Genomic DNA, 25,744 nt, shown 5'->3' on the forward strand with positions numbered 1-25,744 from the left:
GGTCAAACATTGTGAACTAACTTATAAAATAAAAAAATTAAAATAAAAAAGTAATGTGGAGTTCATGTCCAATTCAATCAACTTAATCAATGGCTGAATAAATAGTGGTGCTTCTACATTATATATATAAAAAAAACACATAAGGTTCAACTACCAACAGATTGCTCAGTAAACAGACAATGATTTTAATAAACCCATTGTAAGATATACTAATTTTCACAAATTTTACTGAACTTTTTTTTATAATTCCATTTGCCATTTTGTTGTAACAAGCAATATCAAATAAATTATTTTGTGCCTGCCAAGGGGGCAGGCTTAGGCAGGGGGCGGGTGGGAAACTGGGGACAATGGTAGAAGGAAGGTCACACTGGTGGTAGGATCAGTGTTGGAATATTGGATGCCTGAAATAATTACACCCTGAACAACTTTGTCAAACACGTGTTAACTAAAGTTTAAAAAAACAAAAGACATTCAACCCTAAGCTGAGATTTCCTTGCTTCTCATGGGATCACTCCAATGGGGTATCTTGCAGGGGAGAGGAGAGGAGAGGGGTAAGGGGAGAGAGAGAAGAAGGAAAAAAAAACTGGGTTTCTAAACCTAAGAGTTCCAGCAATTTGGAGAGAGTCTGATGCTAACTGGACTCACTTTATCCTCAAGACAGTCCAATACATGTAACCCATAATGCACAAAATGGGGGGAGGGAGGAGTGTCTGCCACAGAAACAGGCAGGGATGGGGTGGGTGGGAAGGAAACTGAGGACATTGCTGATGGGAAATGTACACTGGTGGAGGGATGGGTGTTGGAACATTATATAACTAAAACCCAATCATAAACAACCTTATAATCACAGTGTATCTCACTGTGATTCAATTAAAAAAAAAAAAGGTTTTTTAAAGGTAATCCTTTGCAGGGTATACTTTTTCTTTTACCTACAAATGGGAGAAAAAAGTTAATAATATTCTCCAATGTGTTGATTCTTTAAAAACCTGTATGTTTTTAGAATCTAGATATTTATTATATTAAATTTTTATTATAACACCTGGGCTGGAGCAATAGCAAGGTGGGTAGGGCATTCGCCTTTCATGCTGCCAACCTGGGTTAAATTCCTCCACCCCTCTTGGAGAGCCCAGCAAGCTACTGAGAGTATTTTGCATGGCAGAGCCTGGCAAGCTACCCATAGTGTATTCAATATGGCAAAAACAGTAACAACAAGTCTTACGATGGAGACATTACTGTTGCCCACTTGAGCAAATCAATGAGCAATGGGATGACAGTGACAGTGATTATAACACCTAGTTGTTCATAATCCAGTTGTTTCAGGCACTAAATGTCCCACCACCAATCTTACCATCAGTGTGCCCTTCCCTCGAACAATGTTCCCAGTTTCCCACCTACCACCCCAGCCTGCCCCATTGCAGACACAAACCAGAATGTAGATATTTAAACACTGAACTGTACTCCCAGCAACATGCTGCGTGAAGAGTATAGTAACAGTGTCCTTTACAAAGAGTGTGATAAATATTGGTTACTAGTATTCTTTTTTATATAGATATCATATTCATATTCTAGATTAAAATGATTAGTTAGTTAATTTTACACCAAAACATGACACAAGAAACTTTTAGTAGAATTAGGACAGCCTATGTCCAAATGCCCTCAGTGATCCCTTCTTCTTGTGTTCACAGCTTTGTAACTCCCATGTTGTATCACAGTTCATTTGTAGGGGCAACAAACTATGGAGGAAGTGTCTGAATAGTCACTCCCTTGTCAGGTCATAAAGGCTAAGGTGGTCTTTGCCTTTCTTCTTTGCTACATGGTTGGCTGCCAAACTATGATGTACTAATATGTATTTGTACAAGAAGAAACACATTAAATACATTAACCTCTTAAGTGGAAAGACGCTTTTAATCCTAAATTGTTGTGTTGTTGTCGTTGTCCGACCGTGCTCCCTCATGGACAGGCTATCTTACACCACAGTTCCAATTCTCAACAATAGGCCTAACACTTTGCCCTTGCATAAATTTTCCAAGCTCAGCTGGTTATCTTACCTGAGCACAATGGGTAATAAACCTAGCTTTGCCTTATCAACACGCTGGGTCAAGTGGAAACCCAGCACTTGACAAGTCTTCACTGTGGGTCTATGACAAAATTCAAAATTGTTGGAGACTGATATAAAGCAAAGCTACCCTTCTAGCCCCAAGGATCAGTCATCTTCGATGTTCAATTATTGAGATTTTACATCTGCATCATTGACATATTCCCCTGGTTCAGCACAGGCCATGGTTATGTGCCGTGAGATATTGACTGGCATTATTTGCTTAAAAAGAAGTTTCTTCAGCCAAACAACATTAGATCTGATGATTCAGGAATAAAATTCACTGTTACTTGGACCAGAGAAATAATTTAGGGGTTAAGGTACTTACTGCGCTTGCAACTCCCCAGCACCAATACTCTGAGCTTTGCCAAGAGTGATCCCTGAGCACAACAGGAAATGACCAACCCCAAGCCCCCCTCCCCCCAAAATATCTAATATTCATTATTTCTTTCCTAAAGTAGAACTTCTCAGGGCTTTTGCTTTACTGATAGGTGTTGAAACATCCAAGAGGGAGTCACTCCTTTGGAGTCTTTGAGAATCATATTTGCCTATCTTGTCTTAAAGCAGCACACTGTTTTGTTTCCTGTGTTTTGTTTGGGGGCCCCATCTGGCAGTCCTAGGAGCTACTCTCAGCTCAATGCTTGGCGGGTAGGGGTTCGGTCACTCCTGGAAGTACTCAGGGGACCATGTGATGGCAGGGATCAAACCTGGGCCTCCTGTATGCTAGGCATTCACTCTGTTGCATTCTCCCCCTGATCCAAATACAGATATTCACATATTTTTGCTCACTAGACTCTTTCTCAATAAAACAGATTAATAATTTTATGGAACCTCCTACCCTGCCATGTTTCTCACTGGCCAATACAAGACAATATGGCTAAAAGATTCTAGATAAACGGCCGTCTCACTCAGCAGTCTCTCAAGCTATTATTTGCACAATGATTTCAGTGATGCTGTGGGAAGGGAAAGATAGAGAGAACAAACAACAAACAGGTCAATGTGAGACTTAGCAGCGGTCAGTGATGAGTTACAGGGCCCCTGAGGTGGGCTCACATAGATGGAGTCCCTCCCCCGACATGGTAGGGCCAGCCCCCTCCCTCCATCCAGATGGGGTTCCTCAAGACTTGCACACACTTCTGACAGACAAGTGCATGCTGACTGGACAATCCCAGTTGCTGATCTTGCTCGAAGGAAAGCCCTTCCAGCAGAGACCCTTCAGGGAACAAAGGACACAGAGCCTGTGTTCCCCACAGCTAAATCCCTCTTGCTGTTTCCCTTTTTTCTCTTCACTCTGCTAGTGATTCATCAGCACTTAAAATCCTGCTTTTCCTGTTGCCGGTTGAGGAGAGGAAACTGACATGTATTGTGCATTTTCTATTCCCGACCAAAGCCAATGGCCCTTTCTCTGCCTCAGCTCGTCTAATTCCCACAAGTACAAAACTCCACGATCCAAACCACTGCCGCCCTTTTTTTCTGGGAGCTGGGGAATGGTGTATGTGCTCAGAGCAGTTCTATGTGGTAGACTTCAGAGGCAAAGTCACCTGGGGGGGTACCAAGCTTACTTGCCCCCCAGGAACACGGCTGGGGCCGTGCCACCAATGCACCAGGCTGGTGGGCCATGTACTGTCAGGAGTGGCCCCAGATCTGCTCGTTACCTAGGAGGCCTCCACTCTCCCACCCACAGCCCATCCTCCCCCCCCCAAAAAAAAAAGGTAAAGAAAAATTGTGTGTCGGAGTGGAGGATGTGGCCCAAATGACCAAGCACATGCCTTGGCCAGTCAAGATCTTGGATTTGCTCCCTCACACTGCAATGCGCCCCTCCCCCTGGTAAACATAGACCCCATAACAACTTTTATAAAAGCTTCTGCAGGAGGCTGGAGAGATGGTGCAGAAGGTAGGGTGTTTGCCTTACACACTGCCAATCTGGGTTCGATCCCCCGAATCCCATATGGTCTCCCAAGCACCATCCGGAGTAATTCCTGAGTACAGAGCCAGGAGTAACCCCTCAGCATCGCCCCAAAACAAAAGTGTGGTCCCAAAACAAAATCAAGAGCTCAGCACTGAGTTTGCTAGGAAGAACCCCAAAGTGAGGAATTTAAAGACTGCACCAAGGCCCAGTTCTACAACTGTTGTTTTTCACTGTACGACTTTTTAAATTTTTTTTTTAATTTTATTGAATCACCATGAGATAGTTACCAGCTTTCATGTTTGGGTTACAATCACACAATGATCAAACACCCATCCCTCCACCAGTGCACATTCTCCACCACCAATACCCTCGGTATAACCCCCACACACACTTTCCCACCCTCACAGAAGCCCATGTCACCTCGCTGGACCTCTGTTTCCTTATCTAAGATTGAGACTGACTGTATCTAGCACCCAAGCTTTCAGAACAAAAACATGCGCTGGAAAGAGCTGGGAATAAAGCGAGCTGCATACTAGAGATCCACCAAGGTTCCAGAAGAGTCTCCCTCTGCTTCAGAAACCAGGGTTCCTTCCAGTGCACCCAAAAACTACATTCTGCACCGTCCTGTTGCCACTGTAAGGCGGCAGACCTGAGTGGCAGGTTGGATTTATACATGTTGTAGAAATAGTAATTCTAAGGGCTGAAGAGACAGGACAGTTGGTAGGGAGCTTGCCTTGTACTTGGCTAAGCCCAGGTCTAAACTCCAGAAACTCATACAGTCCCCCAGACCCACCAGGAATGATCCCTGAGTGTGGAGTCAGGAGCCAGGAACAAGACCCACACACAGCCAGGTATGACTCAAACCCTAAAAGAGGAAAAAAAAATAGTAATTCTAATCAAAGCCATCATTTACTGTGCGCTTAATGCAGACATAAAACTATGCTAAGCACTTGGCATATATATATATATAAAGACAAAGTCCTTACAATACTGCAAAGTAGAGATTTCTCTTCCCACTTGACAAATAGATTCAGAAAGGTCATTGCCCAAAAGTCATACAACTAATAAGCTGATTTTTTTTTCTCATCTCTACTGTAGCTCTTTTTTAAAAAAATTTTTATTAGAGAATCACTGTGATGTACAGTTACAAACTTATGAACTTTTGTGTTTGCATTTCACTCATACAGTGATCTAATCTGAGAGTTTGAACCAAGCTCATGCAATCGGTTTTTGGGGTCTTGGGGGGTTTGGAGGGGAGCGGATTTGTGGGGAAAGATGGGCTGGGGGGTTGGGAGGCGGGGCTTGGAGCCACCCCCAGCAGTTCTCAGGGTTTACTCCTCACTCTGTATTCAGGGATCACTCCTGGCGGTGTTTGGGGACCATATAAGGCACTGGGGATCAAACTGGAGTCAGCCCTCAAGCTCATGCACTTAATCACACTCATTACCACTGTTCTATTTTGCTTTTGTGTGCTCCTTGGAAGAAGAACGACGACTAATGGAGCTGGAAGTCCGAAATCCTGGCTCCTAGATCTTTCTATGCAGCTACATGGAAAATGTGTAGCCTATAATTTGAATTATGATCTGTTTTTCCATCCTCCAATTGCCAAAATAGCTGCAGTTAAATAAAAAAAAATAATAACTCCATGTAACTGAATCTGTTCTTCAACCCTAAGAATTATAAAATGTCCCAATCACAAATGACAGACACTGTTTCTGGAATGAAGTCTATTTTGGTTGTTCTAAGTTTTTTTGAAAATATTTGACGTATAATAACACACACACGTTTTTAAAGCTTTTACTTTTTTCCCACAAAAGCAACAGAGAAAAATTTTCCCAGGACCTATGCTCAAGATATCCCTGATACCGAATGCCTCCAGAAGTTGAGTTAATGTCAGTGGGACAGAGGTGGGGCCGTGCAGCCAGGCCATTTCCACTCCACATTTGGTGTGAAGCCAAAGGGTTATCTTTCAGCTTCCACTGAGACCTCCTGGGGTGAGGTATGGCGGGACAAGAAGTGACCATCCTGGCTGCAGAGTAGAGTGAAAGGGTGAAGGGCTTTGCAAATAGGCAAGATCCTATGTGGAAGAGCCAGAAGACATTTCCCTGTGCAAAATCAGACGGAGCAGGGGGCTGGAGCGATAGCACAGCGGGGAGGGCGTTTGTCTTGCACATGGCTGACCCGGGTTTGATTCCCAGCATCCCATATGGTCCCCCAAGCATCGCCAGGAGTAATTCTTAAGTGCAGAAGGCAGGGGTAACCCCTGAGCATCGCCGGGTGTGACTGAAAAAGAAAAAAAAAAAATCAGACAGAGCAGCATTCTCTGCTGTCTGCATCACAACCCATACTTTCTCTCTCTCTCTGATTCTCCTTCCACTTTTCTAAATAAAACTATTTGCTAGTTGTCTCCTGAAATTCTTTTCTACAAAGAAAGACAAGGAACTGGGAAACCTGGGCAAAAACTAGGGCTGACTTTACTTTTCCTGCAAAAGCACAATTCCTCACCCTACCCTGAGTCCACATCTCCCCCCAAGAATTTGGGTGGAGGGGACAAGTACCTGTGCCATAAGTTCTTGTGCCTATCCCAGGTACCCAACTGGTCCCCTGACCCCCACCAGGAGTGATCCCTGAGCATGGAGCCAGGAATCAGCCCTGAGCACAGTCAGGTGTGGCTCAAAAGCAAACATACCAAAAATGGAAGCTGTGACAAGTGCCGAGAAGGAGTAGTTGCAATGCTCTCAGAGCCCATATCAAGACTCGTCCCTGGGCAGAAAGGTGGGCAAGGGCAAAGGCAAGGGAGAGGGAGGCACGGTCCTGGGCAAGCGAATGGAGATTGCCAAAACCTTATGTTGAGAGAGAGCCATCCTGGTGGGAAAGCAGAAGGGCCTGTCCTCAGTGCCACAAGGCGACCATCCCGACTCCTTTGCTTCTGGTGCTCAAAATCCCACCATGTCCAGGGAGTGGTTTTATCTCATTAATCCTCTGTTAAGAGCAAAGGTCCAGGCCACAAGGCCTTTAGATTTGTGCAGGGATCCAAGTAAGCGATTCTTCTTTTTTTTTGTTTTTAAGAAAACTAAAGTCAGTGCCACTGTTTTGGAGGGGTCTAGCAGTTATTTAATGAAAACAGTTTCTATGAGACTGAAAGTAAAACAGATTTTGGGCTGGAGCAATAGTACAGTACAGCGGGTAGGGCGTTTACCTTGCACGAGGCTGACCTGGGTTCAATTCCCAGCATCCCATGTGGTCCTCTGAGCATGGCCAGTGGTGATTCCTGAGTGCAGAGCCAGGAGTAACCTCTGTGCATTGCCTGGTGTGACCCAAAAAGCAAAAAAAAGAAAAACAGGTTAACTGTGAGAAGTGAACTTTGGGGTTCAAACAATAGTCAGTCTGAATGCTGAAGTTTGAGCAGGCAGCACCTTTAGAGTGCATTGATCAAGGCCTGCCGGGCCGGCCCTCCCTCGGAGGAGCTGTCTGCTGTCACTATGAATGGCTCTGGTGTGTCATTGGCAAAACTTCCTGAAGGGGCCACACAACAGAAGTCGAGAACAGTCCAGCATGGCATGTTGGATAATTTTAAGACCGGGCCCTTGGACTAAGAGTTTTTAAAATAAAAATTACAAAAAGAGTGGCTAGAGCGATAGCGCAGCGGGTAGGGTGTTTGCCTTGCTCTCGGCCAACCCAGGTTTGATTCCCAGCATCCCATATGATCCCCTGAGCACCACCAGGATAATTCCTGAGTTCAGAGCCAGGAGTAACCCCTGTGCATCACCAGGTGTGACTTAAAACAGAAAAACAGAAAGAGAAAGAAATTGATGGATTTCTAAAGCTACTAACCGGAGATCAATCAGCAAAGCAGAACAATATTTTTTTCTTTCTTGAGTCACCGTGAGCGATAGTTACAAAACTTCCATGTTTGAGTTTCAGTCATACAAGTAACAGGATTTTAAAATGGCCACAATATCAGTTCTGTTGAGAATTGTTTTTTTCCATAGGGAAAATTAGCTAGTTGCGTCACATACGAGGTGGAAGCATGCTAATTAGATCACAAAGATAGGACTTTCCTACACACTATTCAAGTTATGGAATATCTGTATTCGTAGCATGTCCAGACGCATGTAACCTAAGAAGATTTACCAGCACTTCTTATTGGAAAATGTTTCTCACATAATTTGACATACCAAGTAAACGATCTTTTACAAAGTGAGAAACAAATCCTTATTATTTTTTCAGCCGTGCTCTGGGAAATCTGTCAATATGAAGTAATAAAGACTCTAATAAGAATTTGATTTTGCAGTGTCGTTACAAATGTCAAAAGGTTTGACTATGTGGTTAAATAAAATCACAGTTCTTTGTGAAATAATACTTATTTTTTCAGGCAACTACAAAGACATTGAAAAGATTTCAAACCAAGAGTTATCTCGGGGGGCTCGGGATAGGCTCTGCATGCGGAAAGCCCAGGTTCCACCCCCAACACCACATTGCCCCTGAGCCCTGCAAGGAGTGAACCTCCCCCCTCCCTGGAGCACTAGACAGGAGAAGTTCCTGAGTACCTCTGGGCATAGCTCCCCTGCTCCGCCTGCAAAAAATTATTTCAAAGGCAAATGCAGAAAGTTGAACAGTTGTTTTAAAAAATGTTTTGTGAGGCCAGAGCGACAGTACAGTAGGTAGGGGAAATGCCTTGCACGTGACTGACCTGGGTTCAATCCCCCACAGCCCACATGGTCCCCTGAGCACTGCCATGAGTAATTCCTGAGTCTAGAGCCAGCCGTAAACCCTGAGCACCACCAGTGTGACCCAAAATATAAAAACAAAACAACAAAAATATTTTGCCTTTTTAATATTGAAGACATGGGATTCTTGAATAATCAAAATCTAATGAAGACAATATCACTTGTATCACTTGTCATCCCATTGTTCGTCCCATTGAGCCGGCGCCAGTAATGTCTCCACTCGTCCCTGTCTCGTGCCAGTGCAGCCCAATGGGGCCTGCTTGCTCCAGGAACACGAAGAGCCTCAAACCGTTCATTCAGGGTGAAGACAAGACAATATAAAGCACAGAAAATATTTGAAGACACAATTCTTGATTTTCCAAGAGAAAATTACCTAAAACATAAAGAAAAACTTTGTCAAAGAACAGACCAATAATCTCAAAAAAAAAACCCCACAACCTTTATCTTTAAACAGAGACTAAAATAACAAGTTTTAATTTGCTTTCCTATACTATTACAAAGTGTACAGAAGCTAATTTTTTTAACCCACATAAAGAAATCCATCTACTCTTAGGCATCAATGACCACACAAGAAAAAATTACTTTTCCAAGATTCTTTTTCCACAAATTTTCTAAATTTTTTTTCTAAATATCTATCTAGTCTTTATCCTACACTTCTTTCTCATCTGGGAAAACCGTCTAGTTGATGACAAAATTAGCCACTTTTTCTTCTACCATTAAAAGTAACTCATACGTTTCCTTATCAAAAACACATTTTATTTCTCTTGTATATAGATTTTTTCCTTTAACCTATTATTCTAGCAAATTTATTTACATATCTTGCTCAGAATTTTTAAATATTAGCAGCTTCAATTTTCAACAAAACTAAGAATCAGGGAGTGGACAACTTCCTCATGATATTAATATGTACTAAATTTATGGGTATATCATTCCATGATGATCCACAAACATATCTTCTTCATAGAACAACTGCATATGTTTATTAACAAATATATTTAGCTTCTCCACACTGTATTAAGAATTCAAAGGATGATATACTTTTAAACTTAATTTCAACAATTAAAATTTCAATATTTAATACTATAGAGAAATAAATTAAGCATTCAATAAATACCCACCCTTATTTTGCAATTATTTTAAGTAGATGCAAAGCATAATTATTGTTAGTTCATTTATGAACTTTTATTCCACCTACATTTATTTAATTAATCTCTTCTATAATTATGCTTGAATTACTCATGAAAATTTCATGAGTAATTAAGCAGTCACCCATCATCTTAAGTAATTTTTCTTGTTGACATATCAAACAAGTATCAAAAAATTCACAGAAGTCAAGAACTTAAAAAGTTTACCATATAGTTCTTTCTCTTTTGTTTTCTGCCTTGTTTAAAATTTCTTTTGCTTGTAGGCGGGACTGTATAATCTTATGCAGCTATTAAAGATAATATAAGCTTTTTGATTATTTTTATATTATTTTTAAATAATTTTTATATTTTTAAAGATAATATAGCCAAGAATTTATATTTATGTTAATACTTAAAACCTTTATATTGTATTTAATACTTAAGGCTCACATTATATCTAATACTTAAAACTCTTATATTTACATTATATTTAATACTTAAAATGTTTATCTTTTATTAATTTAATACTTAAAACTAATATTATATTTGATGCATAAGATTTTTTTACTTGAGTCACTGTGAAATAAACCCTTCAAAGCTCTTCTTGATTAGGTGTCAGTCATGCAGTGCTCCAACACCCATCCCTCCAACAGTGTACATTTCCCAGCACCAGGGTTCCTCATTTCCCTCCTATCACTGCCCCTCAGTCAGCCTCCATAGCAGGCACTTTTCTTCTCTATTTCTGTCTCTCTCTGTCTCTGTCTGTCTGTCTGTCTGTCTCTCTCTCTCTCACACACACACAAACACACACACACACACACACACACACCCTGAGTATTGAGCATATAAAGTTATCACAATATAGCTTTTTAAAAACCCACAAAGGGAACGTTAACTACTGAAAATGGGCTGTCTCCCCTCATTCAAAGCATCCATATGAATGGATGGGCAAGAATGGAGCCCCCCTGCGGTTATCAGACTTTGTGCTGGGCACTTGACATTGTATAGGATCTTTTTAAAAAATGCCAACCTATGAGCTCCCATTTGACCCAGCAATACCACTGCTGGGAATATATCCCAGAAAAGCCAAAAAGTATAGTCGAAGTGACATATGCACTTATATGTTCACCGCAGCACTGTTTACAATAGGCAGAATCTGGAAAAAACCCGAGTGCCCTAGAACAGATGACTGGTTGAAGAAACTCTGGTACATATATACAATGGAATACTATGCAGCTGTTAGAAAAAATGAGGTCATGACGTTTGCATATAAGTGGATCTACATGGAAAGTATCATGCTAAGTGAAATGAGTCAGAAAGAGAGAGACAGACATAGAAAGATTGCACTCATCTGTGGAATATAGAATAATAGACTATAAGACGAACACCCAAGAATAGTAGAAATAAGTACCAGGAGGTTGTCACCATGGCTTGGAGGCTGTTCTCTCATTCTGGGCAACTCAGAGAAGGGAACAGCAAGTAAAATGTGGTTGTTGGTCATGTGGGGGAAAGATGATGCGGGCCAAATATAGACTAGAGACTGAACGCAATGGCCACTCAATACCGTTATTGCAAACCACAACACCTAACCAGAGAGAGAGAACAAAAGGGAATTCCCTGCCATAGTGGCAGGGTGGGGTGGGGGAGACGGGACTGGGAAGGGGGGGTGGGATGTTGGGTTTACTGGTGGTGGAGAATGGGCACTGGTGAAGGGATGGGTTATCAAACTTTGTAAGGGAGAAACATGAGCACAAAAATGTATAAATCTGTAACTGTACCCTCACGTTGACTCACTAATTAAAAATAAACTATAAAAAAAAATAAAAAATTAAAAAAAATAAAATAAAAAAAATAAAAAAAACATTAAAAAAAATAAAAAATAAAAAATGCCAACCTAACAGTTAATCCCCTCTCCTCAATAGTAAAAAGAACTCCAGTGTTGGACCAGTATTATTGGTCTTCTTTCCCCACAAGTTTCAGGGAAGGGAAACCCAAGGCACGAAACCTAGCTGGTCTAAGGCTCTCCCGGCTGGAGGAGAGGGGGTAGATAGACTGGCTAGGACCGGGGAAGAGATTCCAGAAGGAAAGAGCCACATGAGGGCAAGCACCTCTCCTCTCTAGTCTCTTCACAAAGCCTGGAGTGATGGCAGCCTTCTTGTGGCCACGAGGGCTACTAGCTTGACTAAGGACAAATGTGTCCACTTAGCAGGTAAGAAAGGAGAGAAGAAACATACCTGAACTCTTGATAACAATTATTCTTTTTTTCCCCTCTCGCTCTGTTTTTTGAAATGCCAGAGAATAAAACCCGGGGCCTCACCCAGGCATGGTACAGACTCTACCCCTGAGTGATCGACACTCCCCCACCCCAGCTTGATAATATCCTGAGCCACTAAACTAAGCAAGAACTGGTCTTCCTTAGGACTTCCTTATAGGGGTGATGATAAAACTCCCTATCAAGGATTGCTGAGTGCATATTTTCTGGTTCTTTAAACTCAAAAGTATCCCATATTCTATGTCCCTAAGTATCCCATATTTTCTTTTTTTTTTTTTCAGAAGAAAACCTGAGCTTAAGAAGACTTCATTAGAGACCAGTATGACAATAATAGGTGGGAATGATCACATTGGACAAGATCTGAGGGTGTAAAGTAGGGAAAGGGATTTTCTTGATGACTTTTCAGTCTTATTATTGCAAACCACAATGCCCAGAATGAGAGAGAGAGAGAGAGAGAGAGAGAGAGAGAGAGAGAGAGAAGGAGGGAAGAAAAGTGCCTGCCATAGAGGTAGGCAGGAGGTGGGGGTGGGGGTGATGGGAAGAACCTGGGGACACTGGTGCTGAGAAATGTACACTGGTGAGGGATGGATGTTGAAATACTGTATGACTGAAATCCAATCATGAACAGTTTTGTAAGGCTCTATCTCAAAGGGCTCTATCTCAGAGTGATTCAATAAAAACAACAAGAAGAAGACTTCATAATCTGTGTGTGCAGTAACCCATCCAGTCTCACACCTGAGATAAAAGCTGTGTCCAGGGCTGGCGAGGTCGTACAGCAGGTCAAGTGCTTGTCTTTTATGTGGCAGACCCAGTTCAATCCCTGACACCCTATATGTTTCCCGCCAAGAGCGATCCCTGAACACAAAGCCAAGAGTCAGCCCTGGTCATTGCTAGGTGTGGCCCAAAAACAAAATAAACAAATGCATGATGAAGTAGTTGTCTCAGATTCCGGCACATTCATCCTGCACAGGGCGGTGGGGATGTGAGCGTTCACTGAGACTCATTCTGCCGCACTGGGAGTGTGAAGGGGGCCTCTGGCTCCAGGTCCAGACTGGTTCGCCTGGTTGGTGGCAGGCGTCTTAGAGTCCCTCCTCTCTCTGTGTGCCCTGAAGCTGCGCCACCTCCTCCCAGACCCAGCAGGCTTTGGTGACGCCTAGCCTGGTTTTGTCTGGACTCACGTTTCAAGCTCCCCCAAGTCCCTGCCCCCCCCACCCCAGGACTTGAGAGCTTTGATGTTCAGTGGCTGCTTGGCAGAGGGAGGAAGATAAAACCCCACTTGTTCCCTCTCTCCACAAAAAGACCTTTGGCAATTTAGAGAGACACAGAGATAAAAGACTGGATTTTTTTTTCTTTCTTTTCATTTCTCCTTTCAACAACAAATAGTAGCTTGTCTCTCACTGTAGCTCCTTGGGAGCCCCACAGTCATCAAAGAGCAAGAAAAAAGAAGGGAAGAAAATAAGAAATGAGAAGTCGGAGGCAGGGAGCCGGCCCTGCTCACTCTACCCCGGCACCACCACTGTGGGGAATATGCCTGCTTTCAGAGAGCAGGGAGGAGAGGGAATCACACACACACACACACACACACACACACACACACACTCACACATGCATACACAAACACACATGCACACACAAACACGTGCATACACATTTACACATGCACATACACACACATGCACACACAAATACACACATACACACATACATATAAACACATTATATATACATATTCCTATATACACACATTATACACACATATATCTATATATACATTATATACACACATATTTACATACATGCATGCACATTATAGCTATATATACACATAAATATGCAGACAAATACACACATACACATATTATACACATATATGTACATATATGTATACATACATAGTCACAAACAAATACATACACACAAATATATACACATTATATACATATATGCGTGCTATATATACACACACACAAACATGTATGCACACGTACACATGCACACACATACCCAAAGAAAGTTTTTCTTCACATTTATTCCATGTTACCTCAAACTCAGCAACTAGGCAGGAACCAGGTTCAGGAAGAGAAAGTTCTGAATCTTGAGTTGCCCTCTTCTAAGTCAGAAGGCTGAATGTGCTAGAAGCAGAGTGTTCAGATGGCGATGGGTCAGCACTAAGTCTAGCAGCCTGAGTCTAACGGAAGAGGAAGAGAGAAGGGTGGTTCTGCCTTACCTTGAGGCCTGTCATTTTCCGAGTCTCCCCCCATGTGGGTCCTGGGCCAGACAGTTTACCCGTCAGTGTGATTACTGTCACGTCTTACAGTTGTAGAAAGTGAAAGTTTGACAGCTAATGTCAGCAGTCACAACCTAAGGGGCAGAGGCTGGCCTTCAGAGCAACACCAAAGCTGGTTTTCGTAGCCAGAGGTCACAATAGTTCTGTCTGGGGGGACTGTGAGTGTCCTCTGAGAGATGCCCAGCAGCATGCAATGGGGAGCACCTGCTATGCACTGAACTGCAGCTCCAAAACAGACACCGTGATTGACGTCCTTGCTCACCTCCCCTACCTGTGAATGAGACCTTCCTGGCAAAGAGAGGCTTACAGGTGTGATGGGGTGGGAATGAGAGCCTGAAGGTGCCGGCAGGAGTGGTCCAAAGGCCAAAATCACAGAGGAAAATGCAGGTACAGAGAGAGTCACTGAGGACAGATGATCTTACGAAGACGGAGGGTGAGAGCAGCAATGCCACTGCGGACTGGGCGACAAGAAGGATTATGGAGCAGGCACGAAGCTAGAGAGGCCAGGAAGGACTTTTCTCCGAGAGCTTTCAAGAGAACAAGGCCCTGAAGACTGCTTGATTTTCCACCACTGGACTCCAGAACCTGACTAGGCTTCCATGTTTGTGCTGTCAAATTGGTATTGCCATTTTCTGGCTGCCCTAAGAAATGAATAAAGCGCCATCTTTCTGGATTTGCAGGAACAGAAAGTGGGGGAAGGGAGCAAGGAAGGAACCAAGATAACTGTCAGATAAATAATCTAAAGATTCTAGCCATTTGCCACTACGTAGATGGATCTGGAGGGCATTGTGCTTGAAGTAAGTCAGAAGGAGAGGGACAGATAAATATCTCTCTCCTGTGTGGGATGGAAAGAAATGTAGTTGGGAGCAACCAACGGCATCTGAACTAGAGTTGGCTACAGGACTGAGCTTACCTGCTTACTTGGGGGTGTGAAGGGGAGGGATCCCTGGGACACTGATGGAGGGAAGTAACTCCTGACAGTGACTAGAGGGACCATATGAAGTGCTGGGGACGGAACCAAGTCACGGTGTGCAAGGCAAGTACCTCTACCTACCTCTCCGGCCCTCGCATTAATTTCTTACAAGAAGAATTTGTTCACAAATTTCCTATTTAATTCAAACCAATAATTAACAGTACTAAAATCATGGTACCTCAAAAAAGTGAAGGGTCATAGCATTATTGATCTGGAGAATCAGGCAAGTGAGAGAGACAGAGAAATGGGTGTTGGGGGGAATAAAACAAAGGAGTTTACATGAACCGATGAATAGAAAAGAGAAGAAAACAAACCAAAAATAAAAACCCTCTTTGGACATGAAGAGAAAGAAGGTTCTGGTATTCCCCACGAGCCAGCAAGGGAAGAGATTGAGAAAGAGCAGGCTGTGGCTGTCACAGGCACAGTCCACCTGCTGTCCACTCTGCCCCACACCTGACCCCGCTTCTCACACCTCAGCAGACTCTTACGTCAGACTCGTCTTCAGTTACTGCACCCTGAGAACATGCAGTTAACACTTCACACAGCGAACTAGGTTGGGGGTGTGGGGGCGGGGGGTATGAGGCGTGAGAGTCAGAGAGCACAACAGGCTCAAGGAACTAGGAGCCTCAGTTTTCTGTTGCCTCGGAGATCCTCATCTCCCTGGAAGCCGAGAAAGGATGTGCTCAGACTTCAAGCCCCTTCCCGGCACAAAGAACGTATTCACCCTCCTCAGGGAGCCAGGACATCTTCCCTACCACGCACCTTCATTGCAATGTTGGGGCATACGTTGAAGAGAAAGAGAAAAAGGAGTGAGGCATACGTGGATATAATACCTAAAAACATCCATGTATGCTGCTGATAGAGACCTAGCTATCTGCCTATTAAAACTTTCAATATAAAAATGTCGGGAGAGATACAGATCAATACAAATACAGAAGTGTAGATGAAAAGGGAAGATTATAGCAGGCCAGAGAGATAGCCCAGTGGGTAAGGTATTTGCCCTGGGTGCGGCCAATCCAGGCACAATCCTTGGCCCAAGCCCACCAGGAGTGATCCCTGAGTGCAGAGCCAGGAATAAGCCCAGGGTACCACCCAGTGTGGCCCAACAACAACAAAAAAAAGGGGGGGGGGGGAAGATTTTAGGTAAAAATGGGTCCTCCTTATACTGTGAACTGCTTCCACTGGTAAGTCAGTAAAATTTGCATTGATGTGGTTTTGTTTATTGTTTTTTTTTAAAAGGGGAATTGTAGGGCCTAAGAATTGGCTTGATTGATTGGGCACAAGCTTCATAGTGGGGAGATTTGGGTTCAGTCTCTGCATTGCAGTTCAATCCCCAGTTCCCCAGACCACCTCCAAGAGTAACTTCCAAGCAGGCCTGGGAGGACACCTCAATTACACCCAATTATGACCACAAAATAAAATTTAAAAAAAACTACAAAATACTAAATAATTAAAGTGAGTTTCTGCAGGGAAAACAAGCATTCAATTCTTCTGTCTAGTCAATGCCTTTGTGGAGCCTGGAGACAGCAGATGAACAGCAAACACCTGATCGGTGAATATCTAGGACATTCTAGAATCAACAAAAGAGCAGAAAAATAGATGAAGACATAAGTGCACAATTCACATAATGAAAGAAACATAAATGACTTAACCACAGGAAAAGTTGGTCCATTCTGGTTATGAGAAAAGCACAAGTTGAAGCTACACAAAGCTTTAGACGGGTTTGTTCACCTCTAATCTAGCAAAAGTGGGAGTTGAATTTGTGTTGGGAGACTAGGGGGTCACACGCAGGCCTCTGCCAGCTCCTAGAACAGAAATTGGCATTTCCCCACAGGAGGTTCATTAGACAGCATCTATCCAGAGTACAAATATGCTTATGTGTTATCCAGTAATAACAGATGTAATGTCTGATATCTGTGAGATATTTTGTAGACCTGCAGTGCGTGACTGTAAGAACTGATGAAAGCAGATCCCTGGCTGGGAGCAGGGCAGGTAATAAACAAAATGTAAGTACTCCCGAGTAATATGCAGACACTTGAGTTGTAAATGTCTTACACACCTCTCCTGGACACTGCAGGAAAAACTCCACAGAGAAAAATTTAAATGATTCAAAACTCTAAATAAATCAACATTTTAAATGACCATTTAAATTTACCTACTGCTTAATGAATTTTCTGGAAGACTAAGGCAGGGATTCACTTTTCTTAATGACAAAAACTGGGTAAATCACAGTAACTGTCAAAAGCCCTTAAACTCTCTGAAGAAGTCCCGCCATCCCTGTGAGAGTGGTTTATGCTCAGAGCTCTATCTGGTTTACCATTCAAGTCTCATTGAATCCTCATGGAATTCAAATTATTTCCTCCTGTCAGACCTTCTCAGGCATTTTCAGCCTTTTAAACCCAATATCCTGACAATTTCTTGAAATTATCTTGACTCCATCACACCCATCAAAGCTTTCTACTATCTCAAGCTCAACACACTCTTCATGTTTTATTTTTTAAAAATCTAAACAGGGGGCCAGAGCAATAGTACAGCAGATAGGATGTTTGTCTTGCACACATACAACTCAGGCTTGATCCCCAGCACCCTGTATAGTCCCCTAAGTGTGCCAAGAACGATCCCTGAGCTCAAAGCGAGGAGTAATCCTTGAGCACTGCTGAGTGCGGGCCAAAACCAGAACTCTAAATTGAGCCAGAGAAATAGCATAGGGGGTAATTTAGGTGCTTGTATCGCATGTGTGTGACCCAGGTGGAATCGCTGGCACCACATATGTTCTCATGAGCAGTGCTGTGGTCACACCAGAGAACAGAGACCGGACTGGTTTTTGAGCACTTCCAGATATGTGCGCATGCATGCACATGCACAACAAACAACACACACATACACATACACACACACACAGGAGTAAACCCTGGGTAGGTGTACACACAGTTGATAAATAAATAAATAAATAAATAAATAAGTAAATCAATACTGCTAATCATGACTGTGCAGTGCCCTGCCCAACCCAAAATATTAAGACTTGCTAGAACTCATACTAATCCTGTAAGATAAAGGATCCAATCCTTGTGATCCAGTTTAGCAGCTTCTTATACATGAGGAAAGGGAGTCTGGAGAAGTCAAGTCCTTGTCCAAGGTGAGATTGTGTGGGAAGAAAGGTCAAGATAGAGATGGCTCCAGAGTCCATTTTTTATCAATGCTGCCTCCATTGATGATATTTGATGCTATCCCAACCTTTCCTTCTAAGACTAAGAAGGCAACAGTCTTTGACTTCTTTAAGAGGCTTATAAATCACACATAAACATACAACGCCATGTTCTCTGACATTAGTCTAGAAAAGGCACCCAACCACGTGTAAATATCTTCTAGTCCTTCCTCCCCTGCCATTCATCTAGAGCCTTATATCTCTCATACCTGAGAAATCAATTCTATAGTATTTTTCAAAGTTAAAGAAGGTGACCTAAGAACCTCATATGCTGACAATTGTGAAGGAAGGAAGGAAGGAAGGGAAAGAAGGAAAAGATGGGAGGAAGGAAGGAAGGAAGGAAGGAAGGAAGGAAGGAAGGAAGGAAGGAAGGAAGGAAGGAAGGAAGGAAGGAAAGATGGAAGGGAGGAAGGAAGGAAGGAAGGAAGGAAGGAAGGAAGGAAGGAAGGAAGGAAGGAAGGAAGGAAGGAAGGAAGGAAGGAAGGAAGGAAGGAAGGAAGGAAGGAAGGAAAGATGAAAGGGAGGGAGGGAGGGAGGGAGGAAGGAAGGAAGGAAGGAAGGAAGGAAGGAAGGAAGGAAGGAAGGAAGGAAGGAAGGAAGGAAGGAAGGAAGGAAGGAAGGAAGGAAGGGAGGAAGGAAGGGAGGGAGGGAGGGAGGGAGGGAGGGAGGGAGGGAGGGAGGGAGGAAGGAAGGAAGGAAGGAAGGAAGGAAGGAAGGAAGGAAGGAAGGAAGGAAGGAAGGAAGGAAGGAAGGAAGGAAGGAAGGAAGGGAGGGAGAAAGGAAGGGAGGGAGGGAGAAAGGAAGGGAGGGAGGGAGAAAGGAAGGAAGGAAGGAAGGAAGGAAGGAAGGAAGGAAGGAAGGAAGGAAGGAAGGAAGGAAGGAAGGAAGGAAGGAAGGAAGGAAGAGAGGGAGGGAAGGAAGGAAGAGAGGGAGGGAGAAAAGGAGGAAGGAAGAAAGGGAGGGAAGAAGGGAGGAAGGGAGAAAGGAAGGCAGGTATACAAGCCCAAAATGGAGTCATTTATGTCAAGCCCTACCAAGACCAACTTAATGGCAGTTACAATCTCTCCCCAAAGTGGAATTGTAAATGAATAAATCTGTAAATACCTTACTTCCTACAGAAATCACGCTTAACTGAAAGCAGTCTTTTCTTTTACTACCCCATCTCTTTTTCTTCTTTATGGAAGGACAGGGGCGGGTGCTGGGGTTTGGGTTTGGGCCCATACCCTGCTGTGCTCAGGGCTTACTCCTGGCTCTGTGCTCAGGTGTCACTCCTGGCAGTGCTCCTGGGAATCACATGCATTTCTGGGAATTAAACCAGTGTGGGGCGCATGCCAGGCAAGTCCCTTAACCCTTGGACTGTCTTTCCCACCCACCCAGTCTTTCCATCATAAAAACTGTTTATTTTACCAGAAGTAAAATAGCAATAGGGGCAGAGGGTCTTGCACACTTTGGTGGCAGTGAAGGTGCAGTAACATTTTGCACATCAAACCATTAACACATTTGCAGCCATGACACCTAAACCACAGTTTTTTTAAAAAAAAAATATCCTAAACAACAATTTTGACCAACCCCTTGGCATACCTTTTTTCTTACCAAAGGGGATGCCGCCTGTTTATAAATGATTGAATAAAGCTAATTAAATCATCAACTTCACTCAGATAAATTTCGTTTTTAAACACATTATATTTGGTCTGAGGGGTTCCTCTCCTGTAGCCTACGTTCTTAATAAACATCATTTCACACACACACACACACACACACACACACACACAGAAAAAAAAAGAGTATTGTGCATTTTGTTTCTCTTCATAAGAATCCAGGTTAAAAAACAAAACAGAAGGGAAACCAAGCCTGCTGATAGTTCTCACAATAGAACTCAAAAGACAGAGGAGAAAGGAGGGCCCAGAGATCTCACCTCTTGCCCTTAAACGCCCTCACCCTTATCACGCTCCAAAGGACTCATGTTCCTAACACCATTATCCTGGCTAAACTAGAAAGGAAAGCTTACTTGCCAAGGGAGCCATCTCTCCTGGAATCTACACTCTTTCCGAGGGCAAGACTGCCCACATTCCATCCACCAGACTATGCATCACCACCAGGCTGTGCCAGCCTGGGGTCAAAACTATATTCCCACATCCGGAGAAACCATTGACAACAACTTCCTCATCTGTAGAATGGGAATAATAACAAAGACTTGATAACTCAGGCGTGACCTAAATCCGAAGTCTTCTTGGAACACTTCTGTAACCAAAGTCCCTGACAAGGTCTGCACACTTCCACGTGCGCACCCACTGCTCAGTGTCGGAGCTCGAACCAGGGCCTGGCCCCCACAGAACTGTGTTGCCTTCTGCAGCTATCAGCCTGTCTTCTGGGGTCCAGGATAGCAGGGACAACAGGGTCTTGGCTGGAGGAGAAACAGACTTGCAACACCCCAGCTCTAACCACACAGGCTGGGGTTATACTGCAGGCAAGGAATGCAGTGGTGCCAGGAAACCTGGGGAAAGGGAAATATAGCAGTTTGGAGGCAACTCAAGGTCCAGGGTTCCCTCCAGAGATGGACCCGTAATTAACAAAGAAGTAATACCTCCAAAAAACATAGCTAAGGGAATTTTCTATTTCCCAGAAACATCCAGAAAAACTCTTGGCTTGTGGATGGGCCGGGTGGCAGGGAGTGGAAAAATCAGGACTGTCTTAAAGTGGTCCATGCTTTTGTGTAGTTTAAAACTGCTTTCAGTTTCAACACAAGGAGTCAGGAAGTAGACTAGAGGATCCATTTTTTTCCTTTGTTTTTATTTTGGTTTGGGGGTCACAGTTGTTGGTGCTCGGGAGTCCTTACAGTGTCAGGGATCAAACCTGAGTCTCCTGTGTGAAAGCGCATGCTCAGTTCGTTGAGCGCTCTCCCCGGTGCAGACCCTGTTTCGCTCCCTGTGCTAAACCCTCCAAACTGGCTCAACTGGCCTTGCCCCATAAGTACCACCAAGATAAATTTTGTCACTCTAGATTGGTGAACAAAACTCCAAATGCTGCAGAGGTCAGAAAGAATAGGTAAACAAGCACTTTTGCTAGGTGGAGACGTGCCAGACTAGAAGACAAATGCCCCCATGAACGTGGGACAGCCAGGAGTCAGCCTCCGTCAACTGCTGGCATGGAAAACTAGAAGTTGGAAGAGATAATACAGCAGGTAAGGTGCTTGCCTTCCACGTGGTCGAGCCAAGTTAAATTCCCAGCAGTGACTCCTGAGCACAACGTCAAAGGGAAGTTCTGAACACTGCTAGGTATGGCCCAAAAACAGGAAAAGAGAAAGAAGGGAGAAGAGAGGAGAAGAGAGGGGAGGGGAGGGAAAAGGAGAGGGGAGTCAGGTGAAGGGAGAGGAGGGGAGGATCCTTCAACCATTTCAAGACTAAGTGGGTGGGAGCTAGTTTGGGGCCACTACTGATAGTGCTCAACGGTTCTTCCAGTTCTGTGCTGGGGTTATACTGAAGGGACCATGTAGTGATGGGATCAAACCCAGCCTGCATACAAAGCATGGTCTCTGCCTTTTGAGTCACCTCTCTGGCTCAAAAGTTTTTTTAAGCCTCTGCAGAGCGGGGGAGAGGGGGAACTTTATTTTGTGGAATTTGGCTGGCAAGCTTGAAAATCCCAAATGATAAGCTGGAAATTCAGGTGGCAGTTTGAGGCTGAATTTAACAGGAAAGCAATAATTTGCTGATGAACTATGTTAAAACAGTGCTGATTTTGTTCAATCACCTTCAACATCATGACAGAAAGAGATCTGGGGCCGGGGGAGAGTAGGTTTCTTGGGAGTGGAAGAAAATTTAACTTCTTTGTGCATATTTCCTTTATGGCTCATTATTATTATTCATTACCACTTTTTTTTTCTCCAATAGGCAGCAGAATGCTTCTTAATTGACTTCCTACAGATAACAAAATTTTCAAAAACATCTAATATAGACTTAAATGCCCCAGCTATCTCAGATTAACTTGATCAGGAGATTTTCACTTCTAACAAGTTCCCTCTTTTTTTCCTGGTATACACCAACATTTGAAACATAACTAGACAAATTATTTTCTCATTATGCTCCTCAGTGACCACCAAAATTCCTGACACCAAAAGGGAGTTGACAAATCTGACCAAATCAATTAATAAGTAGTATATTTAGTTTATCCTTGGTAACTACTAAACTATAATAAATTTTGAAACTTGAGCTTTTTGTCTAAGGCGCTGACAAACTATTATATAAGTGTCAGTGCATGAGCCAGTTACTCCCACTGTACTGAAAAAGTCCTTGGGTTTTTGCAGCCCATGTATTGCCAGAAGCTAGTCCAATCACTGGTGTCTGTTGGGTGCTCAGTAAATAGCTTTTTGTTTTATTTGTTTACAGTAAATGGCTTTTGAATGAAAAGACTGATGAATGGACAGTTAGAGGAAGTATCCTAAATACAGATCACCCACTACCTTGGTGGGCAAAGTGGACAGTGGTGAAGGAATTGGTGTTAAAATTTTATGCCTGAAACCCAATCATGAATGCCTTTATCACTCACAATGAATTAATTTTTAAAAATTTATTTCAGACAGGGTAAGATAACTGCTGTAAATAATTTGGTTTGAAAAATTTGCTTCCAGAGTGACAATAATTTATTGGGGGGGGGGGGGCGGGCATAGGGGTATTCCCAGCAATGCTCAGAAGCAGCTCTGTGATCTAGGCTTGGAGATTAATCCTGGCCATGCCTAGGGGACCACACAGTGCTGGGAATCAAACCAAGGCCTCCTGCATGCTTGGATCTCTCCAACCCCAGAATGACAAATTTCTAAAAAATGACACTATCAAGTGTGGGAGAAGATGTAGAGCAACCTGAACTATTCCATGTTGCTACTGAGCAACTGGCATTTACCCATGAAAAATGAAACCATTTTTCAATATTGAAGGATTTGTACAAGGATACTTAAAATATATCTATGTATTATAGATCCAAACGGGAAGTCACAGACCCAAATGCCCATCAAGAAGAAAAAGGATTAAAAAGTGTGACAGGGTCACATAATTGACTGATGCTCAGTAATAAAAAAAAAGGGAGTAACCTATGGCTCTACATGCACACATCTCAGAATTCTTGAATGAAGAATCAAGAAGTCAAAGAGTATGTCCAGTATTATTTCCAGTATAGAAATATCAGAACGGGCAGAACTAACTAATCTACAGTTATAGAAACCATAAAAAATGGTCACCTCTGCAGAGGTCAGGTATTGACCAAAAAGGGATCCCAACTTTCTGAGTAAGCAAAATGTTCTACATCTTGATTGGGGTGTTTACATGCTAAGTGTAATTGTCAAAAATCACCATATAGTTCATTTTAGACTACATATTCTCATAAGCAAAATGTGCTTCATTTTAAAAACATGTTTTGACAATGGTAAAAACTATCAAGTCATGATCTTTCATGCTCTCTAATTTCATTGTTAGGAACATCCTGAAGAAGTTAAGTCTTTAAATACGTGATTCCGATCAGATATCAATCATATATTAATACAATGCCTTCTCTCTCCAGTGATTTTATAAAGGTCTTACAAAACAGTCACATGCCAGTCTACTCTCTCCATGCGCCTGACACTGTACTGGCTTATGGCCACCTGATTTAAATCTCACTGTTTAAAATTGTGTAATTGCAACATTTAACAGGTAGGAATCAAGGTCCAGATAAGTCAAATAACTTATCTATTATCAGCAGCTAATAAATTATCATCACCAGGACCCAGTCCATATCCTAAACCTATAGTCTTTCCTCTTCAAATAAACACCAACATGTGTATAACCCTGAATCATAATCCAAAGCTCTTTTGATTTCTTTATCATGAGTTTGCAATAGCTATTATTCCTATGAAGTTTAAAAACAAACAAACCTTGATAAAGGATACTAGAAACCGTGGAAATTTTTTCATCATCACCTGATTTGTCATGCCTGACACATTCTCAAACCCATGTTTGCTTTGGACTATAGAGACTGAGATTGAATCAACTATTGGAAGTAAATGAAGGAAATCACAGAATTTGTTGACCAAAGAGCAAGAAGGGTGTTTCCTCTAATAACATGTTAAAATACAGTTCCCATTATTCCACACACTGCTATTGTCAGCATCTTTAGGAGAGAGGCAGACATATTGATGACATTTTCAAATACAAGAACTAATAGCAATTAGCAGAGGGGTTAAGAAGATAAGTTTCATTGCTTACAACACTGGATTATTACTAAAATTTTATTCTTATTCGTGGTTTTTAATGTTATTGCAGATATAAGCAAGTTTTTACACTTCTAAATACCCATGTTTTTTACTAAACAAATATTATTAAATTTGAATCTGTTGGAAAACTCTGAAAATCTGTTACCAAATGCCAGATGATTCCAGAGACCCACATATGGACAATAAGATTGATGTGCCACAGAAATGTTGAGTGTCAAAATAACTCACTTAAGTCTTTTACAGGCAAAACATAAAACTTCTATGAGAAAAAAAGGTTTAAATTTAAAAAGATTAAATTAAATTTATAGGTAGCAAAGCTGAAACAAGTTTGATAACTTCTAATGCTTCTAAATGATTAATTGATAATTGAGGGGAAAAATCATCATTGCAGGTTTCTGGTCCAATATACTTCCAATAACACCAGTACTCTGAAAACCATTTTGCATTATCTAGAGAGAACCTTCCCATATCTGGCCAACAAAATTAGAAATTGGCTTCCAATCCAACTTCAAACCCTAATTCGATTTCCCATGGAAAACAGTTTACACCTCAAACAGCTCCGGGGGATAATTCCTTTAGAGAAAACTTAATTCTGAGGCTGGCTTGTTATTTCAGGTTCAATCCAGCTTAGATGTCAGCTATAAGCTGAGAATTCTATTTTTCTCATTGGTTTATGGAACAAGAAAATAATGAAATTATCTCCCCTGGTCTTTTAAGCTTCTGACATGCAGTAAATATGGATCCCAGGGCTGGAAAGACTGCTGCTTTCCCAATACACTTAAGTTTTCCATTTTCTTAGATGTTAGCCACAAAAGTGCTCTGCGAAGATTTTCCTACAATTTGTACAAATCCAGCACGAGAGTTAAAATACCCAGTCCCTAGGATTAGATAGCTTTTCATATGATTAAAAT

Source organism: Sorex araneus, chromosome 10, assembly GCF_027595985.1.
Source record: "Sorex araneus isolate mSorAra2 chromosome 10, mSorAra2.pri, whole genome shotgun sequence".
Taxonomy (NCBI): Eukaryota; Metazoa; Chordata; class Mammalia; order Eulipotyphla; family Soricidae; genus Sorex; species Sorex araneus.